Below are 12,815 nucleotides of genomic sequence, written 5' to 3'. Positions count from 1 at the left end.
TCAATTTGACATTTACTATTCCTAGAAAGGGTGGCATTGTGAGCCCCCACCTCTGGTTCCTAGATAAAATAACCTATGATCCCTGAGAACTCTTCTTATACTACAATAAATAATATATACATATATATATATGTATATATATGTATATATATATATATATATACACACACACACACACATATAATTTTAAGTTTGCAAAGGAAGAGGGAAGAGGCACATCCTCTAGCCATCCTGCACGTAACCAATTTTGTTGCACTACAGAAAAAAAGTGATGGGTCTATTTCTAGTTCTAGCTTATGACAATCTTTTCTCTCTAAGACTATACCACATTGACAATGAAAATTGCAAATTATTTTATTTTTACAGTGTCTTTGTTGCCCTGTTTTTCCTCAACTTTGTGCCTTAGATTCATGATTAGAATATATTAGGGTACATATCTATGCTTATTATTGCTTACTGCTAGGATAGGCGCATAAACAAGCTGACCTTTATGATTCTTTAGTTTGTAATGATGGGGGCAGCCACATTTCCTTTTAAGTGTTGTGCTTGGTTTAGATTAGTTTCCTGCAGAGGATACTGTATTACTTTAAGGAAACCTAAGAAATTTTTCATAGCTCTGGGATGATACTAACATAAAAAATTAGCATTTTTCTTCTGCTTTTGAAAATTTTAATATATTACTAATCTCTAGTGGGTTTTTTTCTAGTAGATTTAAAATATCATTCAATAGAACTGAAGGTTTCATCTAAACTTGACTTTGTATCTCAATTTCTCTTCTGTATGCCTCAGGGAATCTTCAAAGGACAGGAAAATAGTTTTTTATGAGTGGATAGCACATTGAACACTTACACAGAATGTTCACATGAAATAAAATAGTTTGTATTTAACATTTATAATAATGTATGGCTCTCTTAGCATGAGGAATAGATATTTTTTGTGTTCTTAAATGGCCTTATGTAAGTAAAGTACACCACATGATTTATCCGTTTTAAAGTCTTTTTTTTAAAAGTGAAAACACACTGAGATAAAAAGTGGCTTGCGGCCATATTTAATATGTAAAAACTGACAAGGCCATTGAGTCTCCTGTCCTTTACATTATTTTTAAAGTAGGGGTTGCACAATTTGTATACATTTTTTAGTAATTATTGAGCTGCAGATAGTGTATTGTTGGACAATATAGCACTCTGTATCTTTTCCATTTTCTTCTCTATGACCAATAGAGAACATGTCCAGCATCCTCTATGTAGTGGAAAAAGAGTCCGGAGCCCTTGCAATCTCTGTCTCTCTAAACATATTTTGAAGACTGTATGATTATCTTTTTCACATGTTTTACCATATTCAGAACTGCTTACAGTAACTATACTATACGACACACATCAATGTTGCAGTTAAGGAGGGCAGAGCCAAGATGGCAGAGTACAAGCAGGGACATACCCAAGTTCTCTCACAAATTATTTCAGATACCACTTAAGAAGTGAGTCATAACAGATTTGAAAGAGGTAGAATCCACTAGGAGATAGAGTACAGCAGATTTCCAACCTAGGAGAGTCTGGAAAATGGACTAGAGGGATCTGTTTCACCAAGCTGGGAAAGCACTGTATGCACAGAACTACACCCCATACTGGAGCACCATACCAGAATGGGAGCAGTCCCAGGCTATCGGCTGTGGTGGCAATCCCCAGGCCTCTCTGTGCAGGGTGGGAGTCTGTCAGACCTAGGTGAGACATAAGAGCAAAGCCTGCGGTGGCAGCATCAGCAGTTACTCCTAGGGTGATCAGTCCACAGTATAAAGGTTTGAAACTCACCTTATTGAACTTCTGGGAGCCATGATGACTGAGTAACCTCTAAGAGCTCTCATCTCTCCTTGCTGGCCTTGAATAACCCAGAAAATACTGCCCTAGGAGAACTCTGGAAAAAAGGAGTCAGAGTAGGGTTGAGAAGTCTTTTAAATCCACCCCTCTTGTGGGGACAGAAGGAGACCATTGCAGGAAGGGAGACATCCTAGCAAGTCCTTCCTTAACAGACCAGTAGGAGTTCCTGAGCCCCAGGGGGTTGGACCCAGCAAGCACTAACACCAGGACCCCAGATGTGCCTTCATATAGCCAGGGGAATTGGCAGACACTAGTGCAGACCAGTAGGTGAGGCCACCTGTGCTATATAGCACAGCCCTAGGGGAAGAGGAAACTTCTAGCAGCCAGACCACCCCACCCCAAGACTTCACCATATAAGCTTCAGTGTAACCCTAGGGAAACTCAGAACGACTTCACTGGACCTCTACCTTTGGCACACACTAGCCAGCTCCAGATCAGGACCAGGTGGGCTGCAGCAGTATATAGTTTCTAGCTGATAAAACGAAATGCCACAGCACACAAAGCCAGTAACCAAGACCCTAGCTCCCAACACAAGAAACTTGAGACAAATCCCCCTGGGCCCCAGAACTAGAGATCCACTTAAAAAACCAGGAGAAAGGCAATCATCATGAAGAAGCAAACTAGTAAAGTAAAAACGGACCATTGCATCATGTTATGGGGACAGAGAAGATCAAACTGAAAACTCAGAAGAGGGCAGCATTGACACTACCCACATCTGATGCCTCAAAAGGAAATATGATCTGGTCTCAAGCCAAAAAGCATTCCTGAAAGAGATCAAGGAGGATTTTAAAAGCCAAATTAGAGAGGTAAAAGGAAAATTACTGAACCTAACAGGAGAAAAATCAATCCTTGAAAAGTAAAATTGGACAAAGGGAAAGAGAGATGCAGAAGCTATTTGAAGAATATAATTTGTTAAAAAGTAGAATTGGGCAAGTAGAAGCTAATGATTTTATGAGGCATCAAGAATCAGTCAAAGAAAATCTAAAGAATGAAAAAACAGAATAAAACATAAAATATCTCATTCAAAGAACAACTGACCTGGAAAACAGTTCCAAAAGAAATAATCTAAGAATTATTGGTTTATCAGAAAGACATGATGAAAAAGAGAGCCTGGACAGTATCTTCCAAGAAATAATCAAGAAAATCTGTACCTGAGGTCCTAGAACCAGAGGGTAAAATAGTCATTGAAAGAATCCACTGATAACCCCCTTAAAGAGATACCAAATTGAAAACTCCAAGGAATATTATAAACAAATTCCAGAATTATCAGTTCAAGGAGAAAATATTGCAAGCACCCAGAAAGAAACAATTCAAATATCATGGAACTTCAGTCAGGATTACACAGGGCATTGCAGCTTCTGCTTTAAAGGATCAGAGAGATTCGAATATGATATTTAGAAAAGGCAAAGGAGCTTGGACTACAACCAAGGATCAACTATCCAGCAAAACTGAGCATAATCTTTCAGGCAAAGAGATGGATATTCAATGAAATAAGGGAATTACAGACCTTCCTGATGAAAAGGCCAGAGGTCAATGGAAATTGCAATTTTCAAATAGAAGACTCAAGAGAGGCATAAAAAGGTAAACAGAGGGGAAACAGAGAAGAAAAAACTTGTTATTTAATATGGGCAAATTGTTTACATCCTTATATGGGAGGATGAAATTTACTAATTTTGAGAATGGTATAGTTATTATGGCATCTAAAGGGGGTATATATAGATATATAGACAGATGGTGTGGGTATAAATTAATTGATGTGATGATAAAAAACAAACTTAGTTAAGGGATGTAAAGGGATTGTAATGAGAGAAGAGGTAAGGAGGAGGCAGAAAAGGATAAACTATATCAGAGGAAGAGGCAAAAAAAACATACTATAGTAGAGGGAAACAAGGGAGAAGAGCAGTGTTTGAGCTTTACTCTCATCAGATTTGATTCAAGAAGAGAATAGCATATTCTGTTAAGTATATAAATCAAACTTGCTCTACAGGCAGTAGGAGGGGAAAGGGGGAAAGAAAAGAGGGGTGGTTAGAAGGGAGGGAAGAAGTAGTAGGAGAAAAGGGTAAGATAAGGAGGGAAGGGCTGACAGGGAGGGAATATTGAGGAAGATGGTAGTCAGAAGCAAAACTCTTTTGAGGAGGGGAAGGAGAAAGGAGAAATAAAAGCATAAACAGGCAGAGAAATAGAATGGAGAAAAAGACACAGGTAGTAATCATCACTATGAATGTGAATGGAATGAGCTCTCGCATAAAAACCAGGAAGAGTCAAAAGAGAGAAAGAAAATTATAGACCAATTTCCCTAATGAATATAGATGCAAAAATTTTAAATAAAATATTAGCAAAATCATTACAGCAACTTATCACAAGAATAATACACTATGACCAGGTAGGATTTATTCTGGGAATGCAAGGCTGGTTCAATAATGTAAAACTATCAGCATAATTGATGGTCCCAACAACAAAACCAACAGAAACGATATGATTATCTCAATACATGCAGAAAAAGCTTTTGACAAAATACAAACCCATTCCTATTGAAAACACTGGAAAACACGGGAATAGAGTATTCCTTAAAACCATAATTAGCATTCCATTAGCAAGCATTATATGCAATGAGCACAAGACAGATGCATTTCCAGTAAGATATGGGTTGAAACAAGGATGTCCATTATCACCCCTATTATTCAATTTGGTACTTGACATGTTAGCTTTAGCATTAAGAGAAGAAAAAGAAAGAAGGAATTAGAACAGGCAAAGAAGAAACTAAGTTATCACTCTTTGCAGATGATATGGTGATTTACTTAGAGAATCAATTTAAAAAACTACTTGAAATAATAAATAACTTTAGCAAAGTTGCAGGATAGAAAATAAATCTGCATAAATCTTTAGCATTTCTATATACTACTAATAAAGCCCAACAGGAAGAGACAGAAAGAGAAACTCCATTTAAAATTACGTAGACACTATAAAATGTTTAGGAGTCTACCTGCCCAAACAAACCTAGGACCTATATGAACACAATTACAAAACACTTTTCACAGAAATAAAATCAGATCTAAATAAATGGAAAAATATTAGTTGCTCATGGTTTGGCCAAGCTAATATAATAAAAAAGGATAATTTTACCTAAATTAATTTACTTGTGCTGTGCCATACCAAACTACCAATAATAATTTTATAGAGCTGGATAAAATAATAACCAAATTGATCTGGAAGAACAAAAGGTCTAGAATATCAAGGGAATTAATGAAAAGAAATTCTAGGGAAGGTTTCCTAGCCATACCAGATATTAGACTGTACTATAAAGCAGCAGTCATCAAAACTGCTTGGTACTGACTTAGAAATAGACTGGTGGATCAGTAGAATAGGTTAGGTGCACATGACGCCGTAGTCAATGATTGTAGCAATCTACTCTTTGATAAAACCAGAGTCCAGCTTCTGGGTTAAGAATTTACTATTTCACAAAAACTACTGGAAAACAACAAGGCAGAAACTGGGCATAGATCAATACCTTACACCGTATACCAAAATAAAGTCAAAATTGGTTCACAATTTAGATATAAAGTTTGATACTATAAACAATTTGGGAGAGCAAGGAGTAGTTTACCTGTCAGATTTATGGAGAAGGGAAGAATTTGTGACCAAACAAGAGCTACAGAGTGTCAAGGGCATAATTTTGATTATGTTTAATTGAAAAGTTTTCGTACAAACAAAGCCAATGCAACCAAGATTAGGAGGGAAGCAGAAAATTGGGAATTTTGACAACCAGTGTCTCTGATAAAGGCCTCATCTCTAAAATATACAGGGAACTGAGTCAAATTTATAGGAATACAAGTAATTTCCCAATTGATAAATGGTTAAAGGATATAAACAGGCAGTTTTTAGAGGAAAAAATTAAAGCTATATATAGTCATATAAAAATGCTATAAGTAACTATTGATTAGAGAAATGCAATTCAAAACACCTCTTAGGTACCTCAACTTCTGTCAGATTGGCTAACAGGACAAAACAGGAAAACAATAAATGCTGGAGAAAATGTGGGAAAATAGGAACACTGTTACATTGTTAGTGGAATTGTGAACTGATCCAGCCATTCTGGAGAGCAATTTGGAAGTATGCCCAAAGAGCTATAAAAATGTGCATGCCCTTTTATTCAATAATAACACTGTATCCCAAAGAGATCACGCAAGTGGGAAATGGACCCAAATGTACAAAAATATTTATAGCAACTCTTTTTGTGGTCGCAAAAAATTGGAAATCAAGGGGATGCCCATAATTTGGGGAATGACTAAAGAAGTTGTAGCATATGAATATAATGGAATACTATTTTCCTATAAGAAATGAGGAGCAGACGGACTTCATAATAATCTGAAAATACTTATGTGATCTGATGCTGAGTGAGGGTAGCAGAACCAGGAGAACATCATACATGTTTAGAGACACAGGGTATCTGTGATGACTAACTTTAATAGACTTGGTTCTTCTTAGCAATACAAGGTTCTAAGACAGCTCCAAAAGACTCATGATGGAGAAAGCTGTCCCCATCCAGAGAAAGAATTACTGAGTCTCAATACTGATTGTGGCAAACTATTTGTTCTATTTTTGTCTTCTTTTTTGGTTTTGTTTCTTCTTTCTCATGGTTCATTCCACTGGCTATAATTGTTCTCTACAACTTGAGTATCATGTAAATAAGCTTATGTAGAAGTATATGTAGAACCTCCATTTGATTACATGCTATTTGGGGGGGAAGGGGGTAGAGGGAGGGAGAGAAATTTTGGAACTCAAAAATTTGTGGAACTGAGTATTGTAAACTAAAAATTTAAAAAAAATTAAAACAAAAAAAGTTGCAATTAAGAATTGGCCATTCTTTATCTTGTGCCGAGTGGTATAATAGATTCCCTTTGATTCATTTGCAATCACTGTAGAGTTGATTTTTTGCAACTGAAAATACTAACAACTTATAAAATTTTGTGGCTAGGTATAAAGGAATGTACAAGCTGTGCTGAAAAAAATGTTTTTATCATTAAGTTGGTATTTTTTAATGTTTACTATGTATGAGAAAGAATGTATGGTTTAACTTTTAAAGAAAAAAACAGTTCAATGGCTTAAAACTAAATAAAAATATTTTAGGGGGGGTTATGAGAAGGTAATATGTTGTTATAGTGTTTTTAAATCTTCAAATGAAATGTTCATAATATTCTGAAGTGATATTAATAAGATAATAATAAATTTTATTGTGTTGACATATATACCTTACACTTTTTCTCAAAAATACGTTAGTTTAGCATTTAAGAGAACGGAAAAGGGCAAGTTAAATAAGCTTCCCAAGGTCATTAGCTCAAGGGCATAGCAAGGTTTTTTTTATCTTAAATTCCCTGGGTTTATGTAGGCTGCCATTATACTATCAATGCCTTTGTAATGCCTTTATTATCTAGTCTATGATTAAGAAGCTGCTGGGTGTAGCAAACATTATAATCCCCCAATGGTGTGGAGAATTTGGGTCCTTAGAATATTGCTAGTACATCTCCTCAAGGCCTTAGTGGTATTACTGAAAAAGAGGTTTGGGGTTGTCTTTCTAATCGAGTACCTCATTAATCACCTCCACTGTGCTCCCACCCATGATTGTCAATTGATATCAATTAGCTAACTAGACAATTAATTTTTAGAATGGAGTGTTTTAGTGCAGCATATAGTTAGTATGAATGATCTCCCAAAAGTAATAATAATAATGCTAATAATATATTTAGCATTTGTATAACACTTTGAGGTTTGCAAAATGCTTTATTATTTCTATGCATGTATAGATATGCATATATCTATATATTTATGTTATATATATACACATATATATACATAAATGTGCATATATATATAAATGTATTGGAAACATGTATGCGTGTGTATATACATATATAAATGATATATAAATGAAATTTTCTATATAGAGAAAGATAATTCCATTTATTTACTCACATAACTATGTACAGAGATCTAGGGGAAATTAGACTGAAGCATAGAGACCCAATGTATGGTAAAGGGATACTTCACAGATCTTAAAATCATTCCCTTCATGGAATACTAGAGAAGTTCTGCTAAAGTATATTGTAACTATTCTGCAAGGCTCCTAAGGGAACTTTGAATCTGCTTTTCTTCACTGTGTCTGTCCAGGATGTTCCTGACTCTCCTTGAAGATCTAGCTATACAATGTTCATTCATTTTTTGAATGCTGCTAAAAGCAGATGAAAAAGCCTAATTACTCTGATCCTCCAAAGTCTACAAGATTCTCCTCTAGCCCAGGATGGAGCCAAGATTCTCTCATCCCCTTCATAAAACTCCCTCTCTAAAGCCTGGCCAGAGCTACTCTCTCCTGGTTCAAATCCTTTGGTTCCAGCACCAGAATTTTAATGTTTACAAAGCATTTAGTTATTATTCTTTTGGATCTTCAGAAATCCTTGTGAGGTAAGTACTACATATAGTTATCTGCATTTTACGGATGAGGAAACTGAAGCTCAGAGTGAGAGTCATCCAGTATCATAGAATTAATAACTTTGAAATGTCAGTTTCCTGTATTGACTTATTACAAGGACACTATGCTCTCTCTCTCTCTCTCTCTCTCTCTCTCTCTCTCTCTCTCTCTCTCTCTCCCCTACCCTCTCTCCCTCTCTCCCTCTCTTTGTCACTGTTTCTGTCATTGTTTCTACACACACATACACTATCCATATATATATGTAATTTATACATATGTACATGTATATATTTATGTAATAAATATAGCACATATAAATATTATGTATAATATATATATTTATAAATCTATATATATTTATATATATTTATAAATCTATAGTTTGCATGTATATATGCAAACAATCTTAATTAAAGAGTAGGATGTGATAGAGAATTCCACAGGAGTACATAGGAGTGCAGAAATGTGGAAAGTGAGATGACTGATCTGGGTTCCCTCTTTAAATGGAGGTTCTAGAAGAAGCCCTACCCTCTAAACAGAGGAACCTGTCAAGATGTGAGAAGATTCAGGACTGAACTGATCTGCCAGGATCAAGAACTTTCTAAGGGCATGATGGAGAAGTTCAGAGGGCATCAGGTGAGGGTCTTACAAAGAGACTTGTAAAAGTTGTTACAAACAAGTCTGTAAAGACTTTTAGTATTTCTTCATATTTACCAGACTGATAATTTAAGTAACATAGCTCGGAATGAATAAGGGTGATCAATTCTTTTTTTTAAGGGCATTCCCCTCCTAGGCAAGGCATAGAAAGAAAGATACACACTTGCAAGAGCAATATTTAGAGCTACTTGTACTTATGTGCTTACACATTCCATAATGATTATAAAATATAGGTATATTTCCATGCTGAAATATTGAAGTAAGTCACCTATTTACAGTATTTAATTTTATCATCCAACTTAACTTAGGTTCTTTACAAAATCCTTTTTAATAACCTTACTTAATAGAAGATGTGACACATCTTATGGGCCCTGCAGATTTAAAATACTGCCAAGTATTTTAAATTTTCCATGATAGTTCATTAAAAAAAAATCCTGTTACATTATTTTCATAGAAATTTAATTCATAAAATCCATCAATGTCATTTTGACCTTCCCTGACTTTTCCTTTCCTTGTATCTCTGTCATGAGGAATAATAATCTTTTTCCATTCTTCATGGTTCATTATTAATGGCCAATTTTCAAGTCCTTCTGCACATCTGTCCTAAAATTCTGCTAAGTAAATAATATAGCATGTCTCCTCACCTGTCATTTTAAATCACAGTTGCATATGAATTCAGACCATTCATTAAGCAAGTGATCCCAAAATATTTCAAGGTGTGACCTCAATAAGTTCTAACTATGCAAATAAAAACTTAAAAAAATTCTTATGAAGGATACTTGAATACCAGACAAAGTTTTGCATATGATTGACAAAAAAGAAGATGTAAGAAATACCTTTCTTTTCTGGATAGAGAAAGAGAAAAAAAATATGTGTTTAAGAAATCAACAAAAACAGAAAGATTCCTCTTTGTTTCTGGCTTATTTACCCACAATGATATTTCTTCTGAAAAGGCTAAAAAAAATCCACAAGCATTTGTCTGTAACAAGAATGAAATCAATTCTTTTTATTAAGGCATATTTTTTTTTCTTCAAAAAATACCAGGCTAATCAAACAATTTGGCTGGTTTCACGTACTTCATAGAGCATGATGTTTAGGTTGGATGCTCTTCCATGGATGTTACTAGGTTGCACAACCTTTACTCTCATGCCCATGTTTGATAGAGGTGACATGTAATTGATCGTACTTATACTAGCCAAAAAATGCCTATGTACAACTAAGTGATGAAGTAGATTTAGTGTAGGGCTTGAAGTCAGGAAGACCTGAGTTCAAATAAAGTCTCAGACACTTACTAGTTGTGTGACCTTGGGAAAGTCACAACCTCTGTTTGTCTCACTTTCTCCAACTGGCAAATAGGGATAATAATAGCACTTCCTTACTCAATTTTTATGAGAAATAAATGAGATAGTAATTGTTAAATATTTAGCACAGTTCTTGGCCTCTATTAAGCACTATGTGTTAGTCATTACTATTATTATTAGGGATGCTGAAACCATTACAATAGTTACTAAGCTCAACATCATAGAAATAAATAATAGCTAGAATTTCAGGAAGGGGAGTTAGGGAAAGAATAAGGGACTAGAAATCAAGATATTTTAAGTTTTCCTTTTCCTTCTTTTTTTAAGGGAGGTTATGGGAAGCAAAAGATATGGAGGGCCTACAATTGAAAGAAGGAGAAAAGGCTTCAAGGATTTAGAAAGAAAGAAAAATCCTTTCCATGATATTCTCTTCCCCAAATGAATCCCCTAAAGACATTTTGAGGATTCAGTGAATGAGTTAGACTTTTATACAATTGTAGTTAAGTGTTTGAAGGTCAGACAAGGAAAGACTTCATAGGACAAGCAATCCAAGGATTGAAATGTAAGGCCTCATTTAGAGTATTTACATGTTTGAATCATGTATTAAAATGCTTTTTAATAATCAAAGACTTGGGCGGGGGGCACCACGTCATTTAAGTGGTTACTACAAAAGGAATCAATAAAATGAGATATCTTCTCTTGAACAAAACCTATTTCGGGTGAATTAATATGGGGATTTCTCTATTTGAAAACTGTACTGTCAAGGCAAGATTTATGTAGTAGCGTAGTGATGATGCTAACGAAAAACATAAAAAGATTTTGTTCTTGGAAGACTTTCAATTGAACTCTATTTCTCCAGAAAGTCCTGTCCAAGGTGCAAAATAAGCAGAAAACTATCATTCTAGGCACAGAATATCATTTGGTCTAACTTCCAAACCTCTTGAGCTAATAAATTAATATTGGCATGAATAAAAATGTTAGCAATGGTTCTGAAACTCCTTGTTTTGTCAGCTTGTATCATTGCTTTAATGTTATTTAAGCATATTATTTTGAGTATATTTTAAGTACCCAAATCCCTCATATGTGCTATTTTGAGTAGGATGTTAGCAGCAAGGCATCTGATAATTGGCAGCTTGCCCACAATTCTCAATAGCTGCAGGGTTAGTGAAGCAGTGAAAATATGTAAAGGGAGAAGCCAAAAACACTGAGTTCTGCTAGGCTGGGAAGAATCTATTTTAGGCTTAAAGGAAAGCAGACAGTGCTTGTTGGCCAGGCAGAATCATAGTGTGCATGTTTCTGAGCTTAGAGAAAGCTTGGGGGCCTGAACCATATTTAATATCATGGTGTGAATGATTCAGTGGAACTACTCGCAGTCACACCTGCACCTGCAAACGTACCTGCTGGCTCTTTTAGGAAACATCCCCCCTTCCCAATCCTCTTCTCCCAATCCAAACCTCCAATAAAGGTCTTCCATTCCCTGCTATTAACATATTAAAGTACTTCGGGATTTGCTCCTTTGAGGAGAAACATCTATAAAAATATAATTGTTAGGTGGAGGGCATACCTAAATAAATTGAAGTTTGAAAGGACATTTTGCTGACATTATACACTATATCATGGAATCATCGAATCTCAAAATCTCTAAGTTGATAGGAACTTCAGGTGCCAACTAGTTCCACCCATATCTGAATAATTAATAACTGCAGGGGAAAAAAAGTATCTGACCCCTGCCAGAAAACAACTTGACAATTATGTACTACAAATTTCTTTGAAGACATCATTTGAGTCTAATGATAGTCATGTGAAAGGCTATGTATATTTTAAATACCACTGTGGCTAAGGAAGATTAAATTGATTTGCCTAGTGTCTCATGGTTAAAACACCTGAGGAAGGATGTAAATCCAAGTCTTCTTGATTCTAATAAGTGGATTCCCATCCACTAATAAACATTACCTCTGTAACATACTTGCCTAACAAGTAACCCATCCAGTTTTTGTCTGAAGATTCTCTCTGAGGAGGAAACTACTATCTCCCAAGGCATTCCATTCCACTTTTAGACAGCCAATAAACATTTATTAAGTACCTACTACAGGTCAGGCTCTGTTCTAAGTACTGCAGATAAAAAGAAAGGCTTATTTTAAGAAGCTTACAGTAAAATAGGGGAGACAATATAAAAACAATTATGTATATAAAAGCTATATATGAACTAAATTGGAAATAATCAATGGAGGGAAGGGATTAGAATCAAGGGGGATCAGAAAAAAATAATGTAAAATATGGTCCTGATAAGATCATTTGTTCCCCTTCTATCAAACTTTTTTTGGCCTCTTTGCAACATCTACCCATTGGTCTTAGTTTTGCTTTTTCTGGCCAGTAAGCATAAGTCTAACCTTTAATCTCAGTGATTGACTGTCTGCAATTCCAATCAGTGATTAAAGATCTTTCCTGCCCATTCAATAGGCCTTGGGTCGGGAATCTTGATTAGAGGCTGACCCACACCTTTGAGATACAATCAGTGTTGGAGAC

Source organism: Trichosurus vulpecula, chromosome 1 (assembly GCF_011100635.1).
Source record: "Trichosurus vulpecula isolate mTriVul1 chromosome 1, mTriVul1.pri, whole genome shotgun sequence".
NCBI lineage: Eukaryota > Metazoa > Chordata > Mammalia > Diprotodontia > Phalangeridae > Trichosurus > Trichosurus vulpecula.
The sequence above is the reverse complement of the archived record's forward strand: the minus strand, read 5'-3'. Positions refer to the sequence as shown.